General features: G+C 39.1%; 1 protein-coding gene and 1 pseudogene across 3 annotated transcripts in view; both read left to right on the forward strand.

The window, feature by feature from the left end:
• Ranbp17 (RAN binding protein 17) overlaps positions 1–26,486 on the forward strand; it is a 313,822-nt gene that overhangs the window by 95,572 nt on the left and 191,764 nt on the right. The window lies entirely within an intron of this gene.
• Positions 24,439–25,394, forward strand: LOC110304429 (putative acidic leucine-rich nuclear phosphoprotein 32 family member C pseudogene; annotated as a pseudogene).

The following is a 26,486-nucleotide window of genomic DNA, read 5'->3' on the forward strand; positions in this document are numbered from 1 at the left end:
GTGTTGCCTCTAGCAATCTAAAGGTTGGAAAGAATGCTTGGACCAAGACCCTCTGCATTACTCAGTTGTTACTAGATCTAAATCATGCCTGAAATTAATTTTTTCTGAAAGACAAATTAAAAGGACAAGGAATGAGATAGTAAAGGGACTGGGTTATAGCAGTATCGATGAAATGGCCAAAGGAATGTAAAATTGCTTATGAAAATCTGAGATGAAATAAAACTGGGGATGTACTGGAGGAAGCAAAAGTGGTTGTCATAAAGTCAGTCAGCAGTTATTTGGAGTCGGGAACTTGGTTCTTTCAGGCTCATCTTTTCATCCATTAGACTGGATAGCTGACTATGAAGAGAGTTCTTCCGTAGTTACAATTTGCCAAAAAGCTCTCACACATAAACAGTAGCTAAGACAGAACTTAATTGGGTAGGGTTAGTCATGTTAGAGAACACTTACTCTGCAATGTAGTTAGGTTTCTGGTCTTTGCCTAATATCTAATCTTTTTTATGATGATTAAAAATTATTCTAAAGCTAAATAGTCAATCATGACTTTTAACAAAGGGCAATTCTCTAATTTTATAAAAGGAATAAGAGTTTGTGTTTTTATAATCATTTCTTTGAATATTGAAGAGAATTACTAGCCGAAAATGAAGGAAGAAAATGTTTGCAGAATTTGAGGCTGAGGGAGAGGTTGTTGAATATAATTTCTGTAATTGTCAGAAGTCCCTAGAGATATGGAAGATGACTTGAAAATCTACATTCGAAAAGCATTACTGGTGGTCTGTAGGTCATTGTTGAAATATACTTGGATCACTAATTCAGAAGTTCCGTCTTTCAGTTCACACAGTGGAGGTCAACCAGGGATAGCAGCTCTGTTTCTTACAAATGTATATTTCTAGCTTTATTGATTTAGGTTGCTTATTTAGTTATGCACCAATTCTTTGGTTAACCAAATACTACTTGACATTCCTGTCATTCTGCCTTTTATTCCAAGCAAACAACAAACTAGAACATACATTTAATATTTTATTAGGCTACATGCAACAAATATTAACCATAATAAGTGTATATGCAAGCATGGAGTGTTACTTCTAGCACTGTGTATGTAGAAGCAGCATAATCAGGAGTTCAAGGCCACCTTCTACACAGCATGTTCGAATCTAGCCTAACCTACTTAGGACTATGCCTTTAAAAAGCATTTATCCTGTTTGATCTAGTAATACAACATCTAGGAATCTCTCAGGAATCCTCATTCCTTCTTACATTATATGTGTTAGTAGTAAATTTAGTTTAAACAGACTCGTAGCTATCATGGGAATTCAGAAAATTGCTTGAGAAATGTTTTAATATGATGTAAATAGAAAGTAGTATGCAATATTAAATATGTAATAAGGTTTCAACTGTATGAAAAAAGAACAAAAGAATTCTAAAGAAATGAGCCAGCTAGGTAGTGGTGGTCTTTAATCCCAGCACTTGGGAGGCAGAGGCAGGCAGTTTTCTGAGTTCGAGGCCAGCCTGGTCTACAGAGTGAGTTCCAGGACAGCCAGGGCTATACAGAGAAACCCTGTCTTGAAAAACAAAATAAAATAAAATAAACAAACAAAAAAACTCCCAAAAACCAAAAAAAAAAAAAAAAAAAAAAAAAACAACAAAAAAGAAGTGAGCCCAAATCTTCATTTTCTTTATCTCTCAGGACAATTGCAGTTTATTTTCCTGTATTCTTTAGTAGTATTTTTTATAATGATCATAAATCACAGTTTGATTATTTAGAAAAAAATCTAGAGTTCACACTCACTTTTCAAATCACCATTGCTTTGGTAGTATGCTGTGACAATTGGAGTGTGTAAATTTCACGTTAATTTGGTTAATTTTAGTTATATGTGCATGCACACCTTTTAAGTTACAGTGTTTTAATAGCTCTGTTAGGGAAATTGTCATTTCACATTCTTAGAAACATTCATGCTGTTTTTGGAGTTGAGATGTTGGAAAAAAGATACAGAAACTAATTTATGCAATCTTGTTATTTTTAAATATTTCATTCTTAAGCATATATGCTATGTATGAAATATTTCTTTAATAATAGTAATATTATTTAAATGCATTCATTATCAAAAATATAATCACATAAAAATAGTACAGTAAAAATACTAGTACTTGGGAAGCTGAGGCAAGAGAATACTACTTAAGCCTACAGAGTGAGTTCAAGGCCAGCGTGGAGAACAAAGAGAGCCCTGTCACAAATTACTAAAACTAAAATCAGGCCCAGAGATTGAGCTCAGTGGTAGAGCATTTGCTTAACATACACAAAGTCCTAGGCTTAATTCCCAGTACTGCAAAAACAAAATAACAGAAAAAAGATTCTTAAATCAGAGGTTTGATAGCATAGATCCAGTAATGATTCCTTTTAACCTGATGGCCCAACAGTTGTATTGCATAAGGCGACTGGTATTTCAACCACTACTAATTAAAAAACAAGCCTAGTGACTCTTCTGCCTTGCTTTACTCCAGTGTTAGGTGTCTGTCTGGATCCTTGCTGCTGAGAAATGATATCAAGTATTGCAATTTCAAAGGAAAACAAGTTAGGAGGTTACAGGTTCAGTTCTGTAGATTTAAATTTGTATAAAATAGTTTTATTTTCCAAAATAAAAGTCTAGGATTTTTAAAAAATCATTTGTATCTTTTCTATACAGAAAATGAATGATCATAAATCTAAATAAACATGCATTTATGTGATTGCTCTCAGCTTTCCTTTTAAGTGTCTGTAAGCTATAATGGCATTGTAAAGTTTAGAAGTAGAAACTCATCAGGCTTTCTGTCCCAGGCTTTGTGGCCAACCCACTAAATCAGCCATATGGCTGTCTCAGACCCACACATGGGTTGAAAACCACAAATAAGAAACTAGGGACCTGAATGCCCTCATGTTGGTTACATGGAGGAAGTGGCAGTTTCTCATGTAGTGACTGGGTTTCTTTGTATCTTGGCTTAGGATTAGAACTGCAGGGTGCTATGGCAGATTCTGTGTCACCCACTTTGTTGCTGAGATGGGTTTTACAACCACATGAAATTACCCCCACATGAGAATCTGTGAATAAGCCTGTGGTAAATCTCTTCAATCCCAAATATGCCCCAGCAATGAAAACACAACTCACTTAATATGAATACATGCTATGCCTCTAGATTGGACAGATCTACCACTACACTACCATCTTCCACCTCTATGAGACCCCTTAGAACCTTCGGTTTCTCCAGGCCATGTGCTTCTGCTCCACTTTTCTTCGTTTTCCTCCTCCTCTGTGTCCTCTCCCTCTTCCATTTTCTCCTCCTCCTCTCTCCCCACCTTCCTCTCCACCTTTCCTTTTATCTGCCCAATCAGCAGCTCTACTTTATTTTACAAATTAAGGTGGGAAGCAGGTTTACAAGAAATCACCTGAGTGCTGACTCATTCCTTGGTCACAGCCACTCACTGGAGAATGGAATTAACATCAAATATAATTAGCTCCAGGGCTATCCACAACAGCCTTGTAATTGATGGCACTGAAGATAGTCTCCCCAAAAGTCTGTCAGCATGTTAGAGATTTTTAAGGTGTGAGCAAAGGATTTAAAGAATATTGATGCTAGATCACTAGGATATACTGATATTGGAGAAGGTCAGAAAAGGTCTGATGTAAGAACTAGAACTGGTACTTAGAGCCATCTGCATGCTAGGTTAGGTTCTGTGCTAGTCCTGGGTCCAGGAGACAATGTCAGTTGCATATAACTGATTTTCCAGAATCTTAATTTAAGGCTCTTCCTCTGTCAATTCCCAAAAGGGGCTGACAAAAGACAGTTTAAAAACTTTAGCCAGGCAGGAATGTAGTTCACTCCGTAGAATGCATATATAAAATGTGAAAGGCTCGGGTTTGATTCCCAGCTCTATAGTATTATAACAGCAACAGCAAGAGTAACAGGTCTGCCTAGAGCCTCATAGCTATTAACTTTCAAAGAGAAAAGCAGAATGTCCACCTCTGCTTTCCCAGTACCATGATTTTTACCTAGTTATCATTTTCTGAACCATTGCATGAAACTATTTTTCACAGGTACAGCATATTATCACAGATAGAGCTTAATTATCTTTCTAAGAATATTTCTGTATTTGTAACCAGGGTCCAGGGGTTTCCTGATTATGTATTTTTACAATGAAAATTAAGCAATTATAAAAATAAATAGCTAAGGTTTTCAGTTGTCATAGCTGGCTTTGTTTCATGCTGCTAATAATGTCATGGTGGTCAAGCATCAGCACTGAGGGTCGCCTCCATTAACGGAAACCTAAGCTGAGTGTACTTACTGTCTAGAGCCAATGTCTCTGTGAAGCTGCATCTACACTACTGTTATATAAGCAATATTTTTAAGCTAATAATTGAACGATTCAGAATTTATACCATTTTTTTCAACCATAAAATGAATACTATATACATTCATTTGATTTTTGTGTGCTTAGAAAAATACAAAAGTTTTCAATATGATTGAAATATGTAACTTGAGACAGATGAAATGAATATAATTGCTATTTTTACCAGAACATTTTCCTTTGGTAAAGTATGCATCACATAAAATTGACTGTCAAGTTCGTTGTTGTTTGCATTTTTTGATTGTTTTTTTTTTAAATTTTTTTAAAAAGATTTATTTATTATTATATATAAGTACACCTTAGCTGTCTTCAGATGCACCAGACGAGGGCGTCAGATCTCATTACGGATGGTTGTGAGCACCATGTGGTTGCTGGGATTTGAACTCAGGACCTTTGGAAGAGCAGTCGGTGCTCTTAACCACTGAGCCATCTCTCCAGCCCCCATGTTTGTTTGTTGAGACAGGTAGGGTCTGTAGTTATGGCTCTCATGGAACTCACTCGGGACCAAGCTTGTCTTAAAGTCAGAGATCCATCTGCCTCTGTTCTTGAGTGAAGGGTGAGCAGAACTATGCCTGCTGTCTATCAAATATTTTTAAGTGTGTGTGTCAGTGAAGTAAATTCTCACTGTTGTGCAACCATCTCACATTTCTCTCTGGACCTCTTGTAAAACTGTAAGTCTGGGCGATCCAGTGTGCACCAGCTTCCCATGCCTGCTTCATCTTTGGGACAGTTGCCTTAACACTGGGTGTCCGTGATCTGATGGCTTTAGGATCTTTATATCAGTGTTGCTATATAATGTTTGCTTTTGACACAATTCCTTTTAAGGAGGGTCAGATACTAGTGTTCTAATACCCCACAGAGTGCTTATCTTTTTATTCATTGATTATAGTTGGATTGTTTCCATGGTTTAGCTTTACTTTATTTAATAATACTGATACAGATATAGATATTTAAATATCTCCTTGAAAGTCTGCTTTTATTACCAAGAAGTATACTGCTGGATCATATAGGGGTTCCATGTTGAAGTTTTAAGTAGGCACAGTTTGCCCATTTGTGAGGTACAGTGTGCCATTTCAGTGTGTATGTGCACTCTTTACTGATCAGCAGGCTATTAGACATATCCATCACTTCAAACCTTTCTTATTTCTTCATGCAGAGGGTATTTAAAATTCTCCCTACTGAAAGCAATTTGTAATTTTGAATTGTATAATTTGAAATACACGACTAATTGTTGTCAGATCGGTAAGCCGTGTGCTGTAGAAGGAGTCCGTTCTCCTGTACCTGTTGTACACAGAGCATCTCCCTTTCTTAGTGGCAGAGCCCCTGTTCTGCTCCTCCTCTTTGAGCTCAGGGTTTCTAGTTTCACATTTGTCTCTCTGTGACGGATGTCACCTCACTTAGTGTAATGACTTATGCATCTTGGACAGACATGACAGGATTCATACTTTTTTATGGCTGAATGACATTTCGAGGTTCATACATTTTGCATTTTCTATTAATACTTTGTTAGTAAATATCTAAGTTGACTCCCTGTCTTGACTCTTGTAAATAGTTATGTTGTTTTGTATTTAATTTTTTAGATCCAACTATTCTAATTTTACAACCTCAATGCAAGTTTTCTATTTTCTTTTATTGAAGTTCTTTATGCATAAAAATAAACATCACCCTTATGGTACAGTAGAATCGTGTAATCAGGTCTTAACTTGGAAGATCTTTTGGCTTATACTGTCAACAGTCTGGTTTTTTTGTTTTTTGTTTTTGTTTGTTTGTTTGTTTGTTTTGCAGCCTTTACTGCCTGTCCGCATGGTAGCCATATTGTGTTTTTGACAGCTACTGCATAGAGATTCCTTGAGGTTCCTCCAGGGTTCCTTTCTAACCTGTATAACTTCCATATTAAGGTACACTGTAGGCTGCCAGGACTTCAGTTCTTTGGATTTGGAGTACCATGTCTTGTGTGTGGCCTGGTGGATATGTGCAAAGCTGCAGCAAGGAATACACTCAGTAAACTTACTGCCCTCTTTGCTCTTTATATGAATTCTGAATTTTGTAAGGGGAAATATTTTAAATTTAGATTCAAGTGGGCATGATATCAACAAGTAGGACAAGTACCTTAGGCAACTTACCTAACTTCTCTTTTTCCAAATAAAACCACTGTGCCAGACTAGAAGAGCTAGAAATAGTAAGAAAGAATAAGAGCTTCTTGGGTTCTCTAAATCTTAGCTCTTAGATCTCATTAGTTAAAGAACCTTGGGTGAGTTAAGTATTGATTTATCTTGGGTAAAATGAAAGGACTCAACTAGATTAGGAGAAATGAGTCTTCAGATCTTTTTAATAATATGCAGGTATTTTTATTTTGTGCCCATCTTGGGGAAAGTATTTTGTGTTCCATAGATTTGTAAAATTACTTATCATTCTCCAGGAAGGATATACTGAGGATGATGGTATACAAGTTCTTTGCTAATGATAAAAGGTCGTAATTATTATACTGCATCTCAGTGTAACCAGAATTAGGAAAATTTTTGATGTGACAGGGCAGGTTGGTAACCCAGTGGAGGCCTCCTCTTCTGAGGGTGGGGCTTTGATCAGGATTTAAATGAATAAATAACTAATTTAAAGGAGAAAAAAAAGATTTTCTAAGACCTTGGCATATGTATTTTTTTTCCCCCGAAGGTAATCATAGTTTTTTATTAATGGCAGTGATGGAGTAGTTTGTAAGCATGTATCAAATGACCATCTTGCTGAAAAAAATGCCAACATTTTGATAGAGACATTAACAAAACAAATTGATGTCAGTCTGGAGACTGGTACAAAATATATAGGGTAGATATGCTTTGAAAGCCAGGCTACTTTGTGTGTGGACTCCACACTCCACAGTTCTTTGGTTTTAACTTTGAGGAGTGTAGAGGAATGATTCAAGGCATATCCATCTTTCTTTTTACTAAGTTGAAAATGATACTTTGACAGATCACAGCTCTCGAAATTGAGAGGCATCGTGGAAATGAAGATCTTCAGATTTCGAAGACAAGACTCATTACAGAGTTTTCTGCCACGTTTCCCTCCCCCAGTTTCCCTCCCACACTGCTACACACCTACTTTCAAATTGCTGATCCTCCATACTTCTCGCCCATCTCCTCTCCTATCTGAACTGGCCCCCCTTTCCCCTCCCCTCTCTTCTCCCTCCCAGGTCCCTCTCTCCCTCTTCTTTATTGTTTCTACCTCCATTTTTAGATCCTGGATGGTTTTGTTCCATTCTTTCACCTGATTGGATGTGTTCCCCTGTATTTCTTTAAGGGAATCATTTATTTCCTTCTTATGGTCCTCCATTGTCATCATGAGAAGGGACTTTAGATCATATCTTGCTTTTCTGGTGTGATGGTGTATCCAGGACTTGCTATTGTGGGAGAGTTTGGTTCTGATGATGCCAAGTAACCTTGGTTTCTGTTGCTTCTGTTCTTATGCTTGCCCCCTGCCATCAGATTATCTCAAGTGCTTGTTGCCCTCAATATATCTGATTGGAGCCTGTCCTTCCTGCAATCCCAGTTGATTCAGAATTCCCCAGAGTCCCGTTTTCTCTGTGATCCTGTGAACCTGAGATTCTGGGTGTGTCAGAGTTCTTGGCAGTCAAGCTTCCTCTGAGACTCTGAGATCCTGGTGTGACCAAGCTCCTGGGACCTTGGGATTCTGGAATACTAAGATCCTGGGCAGGTTACAGTGCCTGGAAGTGGTACCTCCTCTGGGGACTATGGAGCTGTCTGCTCTGTTCGAAACTAAGATAGACCAGAGGCTGACCAGAAGGAACCTGAGCCACTGGTCAGGCGGGGCTCCTGTGTCCTTGCTCCTGACATCACAAGCCCCTCACGATTGTTTTGGAACAGATATTGCATTTCACTCACCAGTGACCCTAAGATCCTAGGTGTGGTAGAGCACCCACGGTGTGGACAGTCCTCTTGGGGACCTTGGGACCATCCACCAAGTTTGTGTCAAATACATTTTAAAAGGGCACACAAGGCTCTGTGCGGTTGGAACAATCGGATTGTACTTGATTATCCTGAAATAGCAATCACTAATCTCTGTCTAAACGCAACCACCCTCATTCTTCAACATATTATTAACAGTTGCTTTTTACAGAATTGAGTCTTTGGCTTACAAGTATAATAGAATTCTCGTTTGGTCTTTACAGGGAAACTTTTGCCAGTCTCCTGCATAGAGGAAGCGCATGGCCCTTCCTGTGTGTGCTGAGGTAGCATGGATAGCAGCACCTATAATGCTGGGGACTGCCTTCTAGCCTGACCACAGGAGCACAGTTAACCTCTGCCTTGAAACTATTCTTGAGCTTGGCTTCTCTAACACTGTGGTTTTGGTTTTCCTAAACTCCCTTCTTAATTCCTCTTCTGCCTCTTTTGTGCTAATTTTCGCAGTTTGGTCTTTAATGTTTGAATTTCTTGGGTTTAGGTCTTTTCCTTAAACAGCTTCATAGTGTCTGTGATTATCATGTTAGGTCATGATTTCTAAACAAACATTGACTTAGCTATGTCTTCTGAACTTGAAATTTAAATTTATCATCTACTTGGCATTTAGGAGGCTTTAAAAGATCTCATGACACATCCTGCAAAATGTTTATTTTTATCATATGATTACTGTTTAAGTGTAAATGACAGTAGTTGCTCATATTAATAACCCATTCCATTAATAAAATGTCTTTATACTTTCTTTTCAGTGTTTCATTCTTTATACTTCTGTGAGTCATGCTCCCAGTTCAGCCTTCTCTCCATGACCCCTTAGGTTGAGTTGTTTCCTGTTGATTTTATGCATCCATTATTGCATTCACAAAAGTTGAAAAGTTGTGACTGTTGTAAGGTGAAAACCAGGAACTTTCAATTGCTTTTCCTGATATAGTAAAATCTTTTCCATAGTCTGAAGAGTCTGCTGGTCTCAGTCTCCCTGCATACTTAGCCTACAACAGTTTTCTTTGTTTCTCCATCTTCCAAAGAGCTTTCTTTAGTTCTTAAATTCTATAAATGTTTTGTCAGAGCCTTTGCATGTGTTGTTCTTCTACCTGTTTCACTCTCCTCTTTGTCTCCCGAATTCCAATTCTGCGTTCTCCAGGCAGCCTGCCTTCCCTAGTTTATTTAAAGTCTTTTATCTATGTGATGGCATGCCACTTTAATGTACATTCCACATTTGTGATTAATCATAACTATAATTGATGTAGTGCCTTTCTCACAAAATATGGGCTTCATTTTAAATTTTTTATTTTATTTTTCACATTCCATAGTCCATTCCCTGTAACCCCCCATCTACCCTCTGTCTGCTTCACATACCACACCTCTTCCCCACCCCACCTCTCCATGTGGATGCCCCACCTCTTAAGGGGAAAAAAATGTACCTGTCCTGTTGACCATGCTATTTCTGGTATTAAGTAGTTGATAAATATTTGTAAAATGAAATAGGATATTTTATGTTTTAATTGTCACCAAATTCTATAATTTATAGTTCTTTGGGGAGATTAAGTTCTTTGGAAGAATTAGGTCAGGAAGAATGGCAATGCTGCTGTTTACCGAGCTCGCCCTTCTCTGTGCTGCACGTGCTATCTGATTTCAGCCCTTACAACAGCACCACAATGGACTTATTAATATTACGCTTATTTTTCATCAAGAAAAAAAAAAAAACAGGCACTAAGAGGTTATTTCACTTGCCCCCAAAATAGCAGAGACATGATCTAAACACAGGTTGGTCCTTGTGTTAAGGTCCTAAAGTCCTACCACTAGGTGTTGCAGCCTCCTGTTTCCTAAGATCACATGGAAAAGAAAGTATTTTAAAAAAAGAAATATGTTTTTAAATTTTGACTGAATTGTAAATGAATTTATAATAACAACCTGTGTTCAGCCTTGTTTGTGAGAGGTAATGTGTAGGCTCTCATCTAGTTAAATTTTACTTATTTTGCAATTTTTATTGCTGCTGATTTGTTCTATATATTATTTAGAGTTGATATTTTAATATTAATGTATTTATTAACATTAGTTACATTCATTGAATGTTCAGAAACAGGTTAAAGCTTTTCAAAACGTTTTGAACCATAGAGGCCAGACTGTTTGTTTCTTAGATGATGAGCCCGTGAAATGGGAAGAAAACAGCATGTTTCACAGGCATCATAGACTTCAATGGCAACCTCAGACTTCAGGGAAATCTAGAAATACATGTTTGCATTAAGATTTTAGTTTCATAAAACTTAAAAACTACAGGTAACAGTAAATGAGAAAAGGAAAGCATATGGGAACTTTTAAAATTGCTTTCTTCTTAAATCTTGTGACATTTAAGTGTGTATGCTTGGGTTGTCAAATATGAAAGCTAAGTAAACTAAAGGGAAATGAGCCAATTTGATAATTATTTAAGCCACCATGCCTACTTTGTTCAGAGTAGAATACAATTAAGTCATTCCTTCGTTTTCTTTGCTCCCCCCAAGTCCTTCCATATACCCCTCTTTGCTCTCTTTCCGATTTTCCGATTTATGGCTTCTCTTTCTCCAATAATTGTTTATATGTGTGTGTATACACACACACACACACACACACATATTCATAAATGCATAAACACAATCTGCTTAGTCTCTATAATGCTTCTGTAGCTATGCTTCCAGCGCTGACCATTTGCTATTGCATAGCCAGTTTGTGTGCTCTTCCCTAAGGAAGACAGTGGCTCTTAGTTGTCTGTAGTTCTTCATGCAAGGTGGATGCCTCGGGGCTTTCTCCTGCCCACTTCAGTATGGCTCTTCTTGACCTTTTACAGATTATTTTTGGGCAGTCATTTTGGTGAGACTATGGGTATAGCTTTAATTTTACTGTAAGACAGAATCTCACCTGTTCTCTGGATCTCACTTTGAGAAATTCAAGGGCTGGTTGAACCCTAGATAAATTTACTCTGATCTACACAATTGGTGAGATGAAGGCTGGAATCATATCTGAGTTTAGTAAAGTGACAAAGATGGAATAATGAGTAGTTATTTTTTAAAATAATAGATTTGAAGAATTTGAGATGCAACTGAAACTATATTACTTATAATGTATAAAAGATGAGAAAATCATACTAAATAATTTGGAAAAGAGATTTAGAAAATTGCAGACAGTCAAAGTATCTTAATATTCTGTGCTATGTGGATAACAATGTGCAATCCTCCAATTCAACTGAGATGAAAGATTTAATGCTAAAAGCTTCCCATGTAAACATCTGAAAAGAAATATGGAGGGACCAAGCATGTTTCAGTTATTGGGGGAGCAGTTGCTCAGCATGTGGCGAGCCTCTAGACTAAGATTAGGGAGTCTATAACAGGAGTATTCCTCCATTTTGGTTGAGGAAGTAGTCATGGTGAACTCTGTGAGTTTGGATTCATGGGTATATTGAACTCCTCCATCACCTTTGTCCTTGATAAGCTTTGGTGCTTGTACCATCACTAATAGCTAGATATCTGTCATCTGTTAAATACAAGAGACCATGGAAAAAAGATCTCTAGTATCTATTTCAGTTCAAAAATCTATTATCCAACTCATACATTTTCAGTGACTTTATGTAAAAGATACTGAAATAAAAGTAAAAATTGAGGTTTACTGTGGGAAAAAAAAAAAAGAAAAGAAAACTTCTTAACTTTATCCAGGATTTCCAAGTACAGGTCCCCATTTCACTTCATTTAACTGAATTAAGATTGATCCTGTACATCGAGCTCATGTGTTCATTAGCAGTGCCCCTACTCAAGAGCTTTAGATCACCCAGCGCCTGTGAGGTAGTGAAGATTTGCTGATAGTGATTCGGCCTGATCCTTTTTTGGTTTTTTGAGACAGGGTTTCTCTGTGTAGCCCTGGCTGTCCTGGAACTCACTTTGTAGACCAGGCTGTCCTCGAACTCAGAAATCTGCCTGCCTCTGCCTCCCAAGTGCTGGGATTAAAGGCGTGCGCCACCACTGCCTGGCTGGCTTGATCTTTATAAGTGCTCTAGTATGTGACTTAATGAAAAATCACACCTAGTTTACAAAAGTATTCAGGCCATTTGATGTTCAGTCTTTAATTTTCAGCAGTAAGTATTGAACTCCCAAGACGAGAAATCATTCATAAATTCAAATGATTCTTTTTTTTTCTTGAGAGCATACAACAAAACTAGAGTGAGTTCAGTTTTGAAATGAGCTTATCACATGAAATAAGGTGGGGCACTGCTTTGAAACATACATTTTCTTTTTCATTTTGTTAGTTCTGCAGAGGTTGGGATTCTTAAGGAGACAACAAAGAATTCTCTTTTGTCTTTTCACTTCATCTTGATGGGCGCAGTTTTGTCCCAGACTTCTTAGACCCTTTTACTGCTCCTGAAATGCAAGTAGAACTAGTTGCTTACCTTTTGTAGCATCAGCACGACATCGTCAGGTGAGCTCTGCAGTGTTTCAGCTCAGTTTTTAAAGTTTTTGTTTTATAACTTGCTTTATGTGTGTACGAGGGCATGGGCGAGATCTTTGAGTTAATCCCTGGAGCACTATGCTGCTGTCAGTGACCTTACTTCCTTGCTGTCAGGGCCTCCTTCACAGGAATGGTGCTGTACACTTGGTGTCTTGTGTGTAGTTGTTTTCATTACAGAGATCACCTTCTCTATTTGCCCCTTGAACTGGGTTGAAGAAAGTAGGCAGGCAGACCTAGTGGTTCCTAGTTAGTATGGAGAATGGGATGTGAGAGCTAAGCTGTGGGACTTGCCATGGGTTGCTCTTCTTTGTTTGGTTGCTTGTTTTTGTTTTTGTTTTTTTTTTTTTTTTGGTTTTTCGAGACAGGGTTTCTCTGTGTTGCCCTGGCTGTCCTGGAACTCACTCTGTAGACCAGGCTGACCTCTGCCTCCCAAGTGCTGGGATTAAAGGCGTGCACCACCACCGCCCTGTGTTTTGTTCTTCTATTAATTAGTCACCTGTGCAATTGCTATAGTAGCTCCTGTGCTCTTGGAGCCAGTCCTTACCGGAAGTGTTGCTTGTTAGCTTGCCATGTCTTCTCACCATATGTTCTCACTCACAGGATGTGAAAGTTTTTGTTTCTTGATTTCTAAATGAAAACTGATACACCCAAATTAAGTGATACCCATAAGCACAGAGCATTGACATTCCCAGACTTGCACAACATATTTGTTTGTGCAAAGGGCAGAAAGCTTAATAATTTATTAGATGTGCTAAAATGTAGTGTTAAAGAAGGACAAAATGAGCCATTTTAAAACCTTGGAGCTTACTACTTCTGTAAAATAGTACCATTTAAAAATATTAAGTCTAATGTTTAGAAAACAGTCATCAATTTTGGAGATAACTTATTTTTAGAAATCTTGGACTATAATCTATATTCACAGAGAGTAGCTAGAAGGGTATATGCTTCAAAATTACCACTAGAGGAACTGTAAAATGCAAAGGCAATGTAATCATTTGGACCTAGGCGAGATTGTGAATATACAAATCCAGACTCGAACATTTCAAAAACACTTTAAAAGCAACTATTTTGTCCATGCAAATAATACCTTGATGTCTGAACTGACTCAAAGTGCCTTTGGAGGAGTTGACAGCCGTGTTACAATTAGCATCCTTATAGCTCTGCTCTCATTCAAACACTGATTTCAGATTCAATACCTTTGTGACTCCCAACATTTGCAGCAACTTTTCTTAGCCTGTGTACACAAGAGAGCTTGTAGCTAATGGGGAATTTGATATCTGACCTTTTCCTCTCCTGAAAGAGGAGACTTTGTCCACTGCCACTGTACCTTTTCTGTTCTTTTTGTCTTGCACAGAAGACTGGCATCTTCCTGTGAAGGGCTTGTGGCAAACCTATCCAACTGGGGTTCTTCCTCCTTGAGAACGATCTGACCCATCATCACCTGACCCAGGGATCACAGTCTGAGGGTCCAGGTGAGGGCAAGGCAGTCTATGTATTAAGCCAGTTTCTTTGTCAGGTAAGTCACACTCAGGCATGGTCTTGCTTCAGTCAGCCATAGCATTTTAGTGCTATCCAGGAAGATAGACACAGCTCATTAGTACCCCCTCACCTCACTCCGCCCCACCCCACTCATTCTAAAGTCAGCCTTAGCTATTCAGAATTTATTGTCATTTAAAACTTTTTGTTGCATAATGTGATCATTTCAGCCTCTTAATTCTACAAATGTAAAAAAGAGGGATTGAAGACAGCAGGTATTCATATATAGGATTTTAGTGCTGATCCTGTCTTTATTGTTAGTGAGCCTGAAGTGTTAGCAAGTTAAAGCCAGTCTAGCATGCATGCTCTTGTATGGCTATGATTTTAAGATCTTTCACTGTTTACTTGTAAATGGTTGAAGCCAGAAGGGATTTGGAATATTATGGCTATTTATACCATTGTCAGGGAGATCTTTGTTGTAGATTCTCTCATTTAATCAAAATGTTTAAGAGGCAGATTTTCTCTGTTCCATACCATAAAAGAAAAAGTGGGAGTATTCTCTATAAGTGGTCACTGCTAGTTGAAGCCTGAGTTTGCATCTTAAAACGTTACAGGTGAATTACAACTTATTTTTCAAATAAGTTTTTTTTAATTTTATTTTTAATTGAATGGGAAAAATCTCCTTTTGTTCTCAAGAGTCCTTCAAAATGTCGTTTACTTTCATTAGTGCTGAATTGCATACCACTGTAAGTTTTCAGTCTCATAAAACAGTTTATTTCCTCATGATAACAGTGTGTGATTTTAATCATGTGTCAGGGCTGGGTATCTCTTAAATGTACCTCGCTTTTGCAATTTGACAACATATAAACAAATTTAGCTTTATTTTCTTGTACTGACGAGTTCTCCAGATGGTTCCTAAGTGACCTCAGCCACTGGGAAGTAAGGGCTGTCTTCTTCTAAGTTTCTTCCTGTCAACTTTTGTTGCTGGCTGAATTTTTATTATTTGAAATTCTCTAAGGTTTTAGCAAGAGTGCTCTCTTTTCTAAGTTGGAAAGGTGACTTCTGACAAGTTTTTTTACTTGGTCCTGTGTCAATCCCAGCAAGTTAGTATGGACAGGCCTACTCACAACACTAGCTATTAGTCAAAATCCCCATTCCTGTTTATTTGGGCTTAGTGTAATGTTTACAGAGAAATAGGAAATATTTATTATATATTTAAAATCTTTAAATGGTATTCCCCTTGAACAGAGAAGGTTCTGTGCTTCAGATTCTAATGGAAAGTTATTTCCCACTAGATAACTCTTTGAAGATGATTAGATTCCTATACGTAGATTGTATTGAGGATGTAAACATAGTCTAACCCAATCATGTAAATATATAAAGTAATTTAAGTGGTTAGAAATTTGAGTCATATTACTATGCTGGAGTCTTGTGTGTGTTTTATTGAATATTAGGTCTGTCTTGTGACAGACTCACTGGGCACATTTTGGAGGCTGCACAGCAGCAACACAGATGTCCTGGTGCACCTGGGGTAGGTAAATTGAATATATTGTTGAAAAATTAGAACTTTGAAGAAACCTGCTTGAAGAACTCTTACTGAAATGTGTGGATTACATCAGACTGGCTCAGGAGTGTGTGCACTTAAGTGTGAAGTTGATAGTGACTTATCCCATTGTGTCTTCCACTTTTGCCTTTCATACAAGTTCACCTTTGTAACCCGACTGTTCTAGATAGTTGCATATGTAAACTTTGGACGTTTTCTATTTCTTCTATGAAGCCACTGAGACATCTGCCCAATTAAGAATGAACTAAAATTTAGAGCCTTTAAAGATTAGTTTGACCAGGCGTGGCAGTCTGTGCCTTTGGACCTGCTGCTGTGTGTAGCTAACTATGAACAAACTTGTGAGAGAGCCTTGGCTCAACTAAATAAAATAAAAATCTGTTTTAAGCATTTAAAATCAGGTTACCATTCTATTGTCCCATGCTGTCGCAGTGCACACATGACAGAGAGAGGCAGAGTGAAAAGGGAAGGGCAGATTTGCTAAGACAAACAAGAGAATTACAGATACAGTAGTTGGCTGTGGAGTCTTTGACATACATTGACAGGATTCATAGCCCTTCCTAATCAAGGGTGTTTTGCTAATCTCCCATCAGCTTGATGTTCCTTTAAGTGTGACATGTTTCATGTAACCTGAAGTTACTAGAAAGAAGAAAAGTCATATATACTAAGAGTCTACACATCCTGAACTTTTAACTCTTAAGAATTGAAGTGTTGCAGGCCAGAGTCCACATATCTTAGGCTGTTTTTAGTCCTTTTGTGAAGCATCCTGTCCACCCTGCCTTTGGCCTAACATCCTTGTGACTGTGAAAACCTTAATTCTATGTTAAGACAACCAAGAACTTCTATCATCCAGAAGCTAGTAATGTCATCAGAAACTACTGCAGTCTGTCACAGACTTGCTTACCTTGCTGTGACCACCGTCTGTGGTTACCCCGTGTCTATCTGACCGAAGCTTCATTTCTGAATGTATTTGCTCTAAAACTAACACCTTCTCACACAGCTACTTCCACGCTATCACCTATCCTTCTGGGCAACCTGAATTCAGGTTCCTGGGCTGTGATCACTCACATTTAACTTAAGAATAAACTTCCTTCTATTCCCTTTGAGATGAGACCTGTATTTTTACATCAACATTTATTTCAAGTAATGCAGAGGCTGGACCCAGCCATGACAAAGATGACCTCTTGACTGCTTCCCTCCTCCTTGTTTCCTGCCCAATCAGGGTTTAATTGTTCACTGTGAAAAGCATTAAGGTTGCATTTTACATTTCTTTGTGTCCATTTTCTGTCTTCTGTAAAATTAAAAGTAAAAACGCAAGAAGACTGATTAATGTTGTTTCCTTAAAGAATTTCTATAGATGTTTTTTTCATGTCCCTTAAGTGGTGGCACTGTGCAGTTAGGATGGGGTTCTCTGCTCTAGCTTTTGTTTGAACTGTGTCTACTACTAACTCAAAGCAATGTCTATGCTGTTATTATTTCTAACATAATTTCCTCCCGTTGGTTGGTTTGCTTGATGGCCACTAATGTCTCAAGTTAATAACCACAGAATACTTTAGAAATGTGCTGTGTGCTTCATAAAATGTATCTGTGGTCGCTAAAATATTTTTTTTTGCTTAGAACAACCAAATATAGTTGGCTGTAAAATTATATATTGTTAGAAAATGCTGCTTAAAACAAACAAACTGATTTACTTTCTGTTCTGAAAATATTCAGAAGGATTTGTTATCTCTTGCAGACCTTTCTGCAAACTACTAATGGGATGAACACAATATATCACTTTTATAATAGTGAGCTATTAAAGGCAAGCAGAAAGCAGTCTGAAGCCCATAAGTGCTGCCAACAGCTCCTGCTTTAATGAATTCCCTTTTAGATGTCCATTAAATGCTCGTGGCAAATGTACTCATAATGGAAATGGCAAATCTAAATGGGTGATATGAATAATCCATGGAGTTTAAATTCTGTTTATGATCATCTTCACATTTAGTTTTCAAGACAACGCAGTTTAGTTTTCATTACAGTTTGGAATAAAGAGGACAGGGAGTAATTGATTGCTTCAAGTAGATTAAAATCAATGGGTTTTTTTTCAAAGAACCAGTTCAATGCAGTAATTCCAACTTTAAACATTGATTTAGGGTACTCAACACAAAATGTTTTGTGCTGTGTGAACTTTTATATAGAAAGACTAATATTAATTTTATTTCCCTATATATCTATATAGTGAAATATAGAGCTTGTTAGGAGCATGTGGATGACTTAATAGTGATCTATATTAAGTCATTTTTGTATTATTGCAGTCATATAACGAATCAGTGAGATTCCCGTCATCACTGTAATACTGTTTATAACCCATTAGCACAGAGAAATTACAACCCATCATACATCATTACCATGATTGAGGCTTTATTACCATATTCTCAAATTGCTGGCTTGCTATAAAACTAAACAGACACAAGGCAACTATAGGTGGGATATAGACAGCACATTATTGTGTTGTAATAATGGGGCTAAAGGTGTGAGGAAAACACTGCTAGCAGTGATAGAAACTCAAGCTTTTATTCCTGTAAAGGTCAAATGTGTATGGTATGTGAAGGTTATTATTTTTGTATTGCATGAATCATGTCTTAATGTTTCCTTAAGATCATTTTCTTCTTAGTGTAACTATTCAGGACAGCTTTAATATGCTTTGAATTTCCTAGACAGGTGTTGGAATCCACATTTTGCGATTTGTGAGGTTAGACACGTCACCACCAGCCTGGCTTGATGTTCAGGGGGCAGGAGGTCAGTGTTCTCTTGGGCCCTAGTTGATATGATGGATAAATGCACGGCTGTCATGCATGCATTTATCCATCATAACAGTGAAGAGGCCTGAGTGTGGCCCTGGCCCTGGCTGGAAGGCCCTCTGGTGTTGCAGTCTTCACTGTTTTACTCACTGAGCACGTTCATCCTCTGCTGAGTGTTACTGTGTGGCTCTGACAGCATTGCCTAGAGCAGCTGGAGCCCACTGCTGAGATGACTTGCTTGTCTGGTGCAGACTGTGCCCTGATCTATGTTCCTACAGTTTAGAACCTGACAGCATGAACATCAGACAATATACAAGTTGGATACCAGAATTATCATAAAATTTTTTCATTATTATAAAGCTTTTTACAAATAAGTAACCAGAGTAAATTAGCCAGAGTAATCATGACTACCTGGAAAAATTTAAAAGGCAGCAATCTAAAAAGGAACTTTATTTTTAAGTCATAATACACTTAGAAGCCAAATTTATACACTACTCTTGGGTACATCATAATGTTGTTACTATACCATTTATAAAGCATATTTTTTATTTTGCAATCTAGTGTTTGTGGGTAGAAAGCCTGAATGCTTGTCAGGCTGGGTCTTGACTGTAAGGAGAACACTGCATGATGGGAAAGCTCAATACTGTTCTTGCCAAGAGCACTAGGCCTGACTGCATCTAGTACCTTCCTGGGTGTGCCCAACCATACCAACATCCTTATACCGAGTGGCAGTCGATGCTTGCCCGAATGTATATGCTGAATTACTCGAATGTTTTTGTAATCTGGGTCATTTCATCACTTCTTGGCAGCCCAGTCCATGTTACAAACCAAGTAAGCAGTGCATAGTAATAGCATAGGTATTATGTAGGACTGGTAGAGAGCCAGGCTGAGACAGAGAGAACCCCAAGGTCCTGAGTCCCTTACGATACTCTGGGCTCCAAAGTATTTCGCCGCTAGAATCATTAGTGTCCTTTAATTTCCTCAAGACCTTTTTTGGCATGGAGGAGGATTTGAATAAATAACTTTAAAAATAGATTAGTTGGGCAGATAGTAAATCAATAATTTAAAAAGTACAATAAGGAATCAAAATGAGTACTAACAGGAAAACTAAAATGGGATAAAGAGCACAGTGATGCTGTGTGCTGTATTAATATAGGTTATTTATGGAAGGCCTCTTTTTCTTTAAATTATTTATTCATTCACTTTACATCTCGATCACATCCCCCTCTACACCTCCCAGTACCCACTTCTCCTCTGAGGCACTTCAAGTTACTGTAGGACTAGGCAGGTCCTCCCCCACTGAGACCAGAGAAGGCAGCCCAGTTATGGGAACAGGATCCCTAGGCAAGCCACAGAGTCAGGGACAGCCATTGCTTTAGATAAAAACCAAGGGACCTGCATGAAAACCAAGTTGCACATCTATTATATATGTGTAGGGGTTTGGTGGGGGGAGTTGGGAGGATCCAGCCCATGTATGCTCTTTGGTTGGTGGTTGAGTCTCTGGGAGCCCCCAAGGGTCCAGGTTAGTTGCCTCTGTTGTTCTGGAAGGCCTTTCTAGTGAATAACATTTAAGTAAATATGTAAATAAAGTATAAGGCAGATCATGATGGTAGTCTGTGGCAAGCACGTCCCAGAAAGTGATATGGACGTTGTGAGATCAAAGGGTATTTGTAGAATAGCAAATGTACTGGCTTGCAAAGTGTATGAGGGATGCATAATAAGTTTAAGATGTACTAGTAGTATTTCAACTTATAGTTAATCCAGTACATGAATTTCTGTTTTTTTGGTTTGATAAGGATTTTACTATGTCATAGTTGATTCAAAGTCAAATAAATGATTCAGGTAGTTATGTTTTTGTTGTTGTTGTCTGCATACATGTGGGTGTGGACTGAGGATGACCTACAGGAGTTGGGTTTCTTCTTCCCCCATGGGTCTGACAGATTGAACTCAGTTTCTCAGGCTTCTTGCCAGTTTCCTTTACTCACTGAGCCATCTCTGGTTTGTTTGTTTGTTTGTTTCTTCCTTCCTTCCTTCCTTCCTTCCTTCCTTCCTTCCTTCCTTCCTTTTCTTTCTTTTTCTTTTTCTTTTTCTCTTTCTTTTTCTTTTTCTTTTCTTTTTTTCTTTTTTTTTATTTCTGAGACAGGGTTTCTCTGTGCAGCCCTGGCTGTCCTGGAACTCATTCTGTAGACCAGGCTGGCCTTGAACTCAGAAATCCGTTTGCCTCTGCCTCCCAAGTGCTGGGATTAAAGGCGTGCGCCACCACCGCCCGGCTTTTTTTCTACTCTTTTTTTTTTTTCTTCCCTTCCACCTCTGGTTTCTAACAGCTCTCATAATAAACTTGTAGTTATATTTGTTTTACTTTGAAATCTATTTTAAATATATTAACCCAACGTAATATATCATCTGTGAAAACCAAGTTGTTTTGTTTTGATAAGTTGTAGCAAAATGTCTCCAGTTTTGGACTGTGGACTTTTCTGTTAACTTTTACTGGTTATAGTTATTATGTCTTACCCAGGCTTTCTATCCACACCATGACCAAAAGCAACTTGAAGAGGAAAGCGTTACTTCCATCTCCCAACTCTGTGGGCACACGCCATCACTGAGGGAAAGCAAAGCAGGGACCTAGAGCCTGGCGATGGAGGAATGCTGTTCCCTAGCTTGCTCAACTTACTTTCTTACACCACTCAGGAGATTACCCAGAGTGAGCTTGGCTCTCCCATGTCTATCATTAATCAAGAAAATGCCCCCCACAGACTAGCCTACACCAACCTGATTGAAGTAATTACTTAATTGAGATTCCTTCTTTCCAGATAGGTGTACGTTTGTCGCAATTTTTCAAACAAAACAACCAGGTTGTAGTTGTCAAATGTTTTTGTGTCTACCATGGCATTAGTAGGTTTTTTACTTATTTATAATACTCATAAAACTAAGTGTCCTTTTAGTTGCCCTTCCTGGGCATATATCCAGAAGATGTTCCAACCGGTAAGAAGGACACATGCTCCACTATGTTCATAGCAGCCTTATTTATAATAGCCAGAAGCTGGAAAGAACCCAGATGCCCCTCAACAGAGGAATGGATACAGAAAATGTGGTACATTTACACAATGGAGTACTACTCAGCTATTAAAAAGAAAGAATTTTTGAAATCCCTAGGCAAATGGATGGACCTGGAAGGCATCATCCTGAGGGAGGTAACTCAATCACAAAAGAACTCGCACAATATATACTCACTGATAAGTGGATACTAGCCCAGAAATTTAGAATACCCAAGATATAAGATACAATTTGCTAAACGCATGAAACTCAAGAAGAACGAAGACCAAAGTGTGGACACTGTGCCCCTTCTTGGAATTGGGAACAAAACACCCATGGAAAGAGTTACAGAGATAAAGTTTGGAGCTGTGAAGAAAGGATGGACCATCTAAAGACTGCCATATCCAGGGATCCATCCCATAATCAGCTTCCAAACGCTGACACCATTGCATACACTAGCAAGATTTTGCTAAAAGGACCCAGATATGGCTGTCTCTTGTGAGACTATGCCAGGGCCTGGCAAACATAGAAGTGGATGCTCACAGTCAGCTATTGGATGGATCACAGAGCCCCCAATGGAGGAGCTAGGTGAAGTACTCAAGGAGCTGAAGGGATCTGCAATCCTATAGGTGGAACAACAATATGAACTAACCAATACCGCACCCCCCCACCCCACCCCGGAGCTCGTGTCTCTAGCTGCATATGAATCAGAAGATGGCCTAGTTGGCCATCAGTGGAAAGAGAAGCCCATTGGTCGTGCAAACTTTATATGCCTCAGTACAGGGGAACGCCAGGGCCAAGAAGTGGGAGTGGGTGGGTATGGGAGTGGGTGGGGGAGTGTGTGTGGGACTTTTGGGATAGCATTGGAAATGTAAATGAAATAAATACCCAATAAAAAATATGAAGAAAAAAAAAAACCAAAGTTTTAAGCATACTAAAAAAAAAGTAGCTAATAGCTCTGTTCAAACTTGGAGAGTCCTGTTTTATTTATTTGGGGTGCTGAAAATGGAAATAAGTGGTATACAAAATTTGGAGAATCTAATTGAATGTCTTTTTCAGTTGTAAATATGTTTTGAGAAATGGTGTATGTGTGTATATGTGTGTTTGTTATATGCCCGCATGTAATGCCAGAAGTCAGTGTCCTTTCCCAGCTGTCTAGATTTCCCCCTGGACATGTCCGCTAGATTTTTTTAGGAGAAAATAAGATGAAAGGTGCTATGCTTCTTCTTTTTATTCTTCTTCTTTTTTTTCCTTGCTGACTTTGCTTTTTTTTTAATTTGATATTTTATTTATTTATATTTCAAATGTTATCCCCCTTTCCCGATTTCCACCCCACCCCAGCAAGGCTCTATTCCATCCCTCTCCTGCTTCCTTGGGTTTGTGTCCCCACCCACTCCCACCTCCCTGTCCTCGCATTCCCCTACACTCGGGCATCGAGCCTTCACGGGACTAAGGGCCTCTTCTCCCATTGATGTCCAACAAGGCCATCCTCTGCTACATATACGGCTGGGGCCATGGGTCTCTCCATGTGTACTCCTTGGTTGGTGGTTTAGACCCTAGGAGCTCTGGTTGGTTGATATTGTTATCCTTCCTATGGGGTTACAAACCCCTTCATCAGCTTTAGTCCTTTCTCTAACTCTTCCATTGAGGACCCCGTAATCAGTTCAGTGGTTGGCTGTGAGGATCTGCCTCTGTATATGTCAGGCTCTGGCAGACCCTCTCAAGAGACAGCTATACCAGGCTCCTGTCAGCATGCACTTCTTGGCATCCACAATAGTATCTGCATTTGGTGACTGTATATGGGATGGATCCCCAGGTGGTGCAGTCTCCAGATGGTCTTTCCTTCAGTCTCTGCTCCACACTTTGTCTCCATATTTTCTCCCGTGAATATTTTGTTACCCCTCCTAAGAAGGACTAAAGCACTCACACTTTGGTCTTCTTTCTTCTTGAACTTCATGTGGTCAGTGAATTGTATCTTGGGTATTCTGAGCTTTTTGGCTAATGTCCACTTATCAGTGAGTACATACCTGTGGGAAGCCACATGTGCCGTTGCAGGGTGGCACTGGCTTCTGTTGGCCACCACGCATACATAGGCAGTAAAGTATTTTTGCCAAGATGAGGTTTTGAGAATTAACCAAAATTAACCAATCAGATGAGAAAGAAGTTAACCAATCAGATGAGAGAGAAATTAACCAATCAGATGTAGGCATGCACATGAGGTGGTAAGCATCAACCAAGCACACCCAATCCGGGTGTGAGACACGCCTCTCCTAGGCCTATATAAAGCAGTACCAGTTCTGGGCTCGGGGTCTATTCGCCTCTACAATCAAACTCTCCCAATAAACGTGTGCAGAAGAATCCTGTTGCAGCATCGTTCTTGCTGGTTGAGTCGGACTCGCGCAAGACATACCATGTGTGTTTTTTTGTGATTGGGTTACCTCACTCAGGCTAATATTTTCTAGTTTCATCCATTTGCCTAAGAATTTCATGAATTCACTGTTTTTAATATGAGTAGTACTCTCAGATCAAGAATTGACAAATGGGACCTCATAAAATTGCAAAGCTTTTGTAAGGCAAAGGACACTGTCAATAAGACAAAACAGCAACCAACAGATTGGGAAAAGATCTTTACTAATCCTACATCTGATAGAGGTCTAATATCCAATATATCCAAAGAACTCCAGAAATTAGGCTCCAGACAATCAAATAACCCTATTAAAAAATGGAGTGCAGGGAGAACTGAGCGGAGCTGGTTGAGCCTTCAAAGTCCTAAAACGCACGGTGGTGGATTCAGGGTTTATTGATTGAATTCCACTGACGCAGGATCCTCTGCAGAAAGAGAGAGCACAAGAGATGGAGATGGACAAACGGATTTATTTAGAGCTGCGGAACAGGACACCCTCTGATGTGAAAGAGCTGGTCCTGGATAACTGTAAGTCAATTGAAGGCAAAATTGAAGGCCTCACGGATGAGTTTGAAGAACTGGAATTCCTAAGTACAATCAACGTAGGCCTCACCTCCATTTCCAACTTACCAAAGTTAAACAAACTCAAGAAGCATGAATTAAGCGAAAACAGAATCTCAGGGGACCTGGAAGTGTTGGCAGAGAAATGTCCGAATCTTAAGCATCTAAATTTAAGTGGCAACAAAATAAAAGATCTCAGCACAATAGAGCTGCTGAAGAAGTTAGAGGATCTCAAGAGCCTAGATCTGTTTAACTGTGAGGTGACCAACCTGAATGCCTACCGAGAAAACGTGTTCAAGCTCCTGCCCCAGGTCATGCACCTTGATGGCCATGACAGGGACAACCAGGAGGCCCCTGACTCCAATGTTGAGGGCTACGTGGAGGATGACGATGAGGAAGATGAGGACGAAGAGGAGTATGGTGAATATGCCCAGCTAGTGGAAGAGGAAGAGGATGAGGAGGAAGAAGGGGAGGAAGAGGACGTGAATGGAGAGGAGGAGGAGGAGGAAGGTTACAGTGATGGGGAAGTGGATGACGAGGAAGATGAAGAAGAAGCTGGTGAAGAAGAAGGGAGTCAAAAGTGAAAACGAGAGCTGGACGATGAGGGCGAAGAGGATGACTAAGAGGGATTAACGCGTTTGGGGAAATTCCTATTGTGATTTGACTGTTTTTACCCATATCCCCTCCCCTCCTATTCCTGCCCCCTGAAACTTATTTTTTTCTGATTGTAGCATTGCTGTGGGAAGGAGAGGGGAAAAGTGTACTGGGGGTTGGTGGGGGGTGGGGTGGGGGAATAAAATACTATTTTTACTGCAAATGGAGTACAGAGCTAAACAAAGAATCCTCAACTGAGGAAACTTGAATGGTGGAGAAGTACCTAAAGAAATGTTCAACATCCTTAGTCATTAGGGAAATGCAAATCAAAATGACCCTAAGATTCCATCTCATACCAGTCAGAATAGCAAAGATTAAAAACTCGGTGACAGCAGATGCTGGTGAGGATGTGGAGAAAGAGGAACATTCCTCCATTGTTGTTAGGATTGCAAGCTGGTACAACCACTCTGTAAATCTGTCTGGCGGTTCCTCAGAAAATTGGACATAGTATTACCTGACGACCAAGCTATACCACTCCTGGGCACATACCTAAAAGATGTTCCAACATATAACAAGGACACATGCTCCACTATGTTCATAGCTATGCTTATTCTTACCATGTTCTGTCTGTTAGACATCAGTCAGTCTAGCCCATCCTCAGCCAGGTTAGAGTCTAGTTCTAGCAGATTAAATGATTATCAAGTCTCTGAACCCCTAAAGACCACTGAATTTCATATACTGAGATCCGCATAGAGGACCGTGTAGTGATGGTAGCCAGTGCTTTGTACAAGTGTTCTAGAACCCAGAGGAAATGCAGATTCATTCTTGATCTTTCTCAGTTTCCTATTCCTCAACCCTACAGTGTAGAGTTTTCTCCTCAGTGCTCATATCCCAGCATCATGTGGCTAGCCAGCACTAGAATTTCAAGGGTGAAATTTAGAAAACTGTCCAAAAGAAGCTTTCTGTCTAAAGAGCAAGACTTTGTCATTTGCATGTAGTAGAGCCTTTGTTAGTCACAGGAGTTGATGACCTCATTGATGGTAGGAAGAGGTGTGGCACTGCCTCCTGGTCTTCCATGATACCTATGATAACTTGCAGTCAAAGTACTGGTCAGAGTTCCGAAGTTCCTGATAGAAACTATTTTATCTGATTATTAAAACTCTTCTGAACTCAGGGCTTAGGGAATCAGAGCGATGACAAAACTCGCACTAGTGGAGAAGTCTTCAATTTTAAATAGAGGTGGTGAGGTGGTGGTGCATTC

The sequence above is a fragment of the Mus caroli genome, unplaced genomic scaffold (genome assembly GCF_978045245.1).
Source record: "Mus caroli unplaced genomic scaffold, Mus_caroli_1 scaffold_13, whole genome shotgun sequence".
In the NCBI taxonomy this organism is placed as follows: domain Eukaryota; kingdom Metazoa; phylum Chordata; class Mammalia; order Rodentia; family Muridae; genus Mus; species Mus caroli.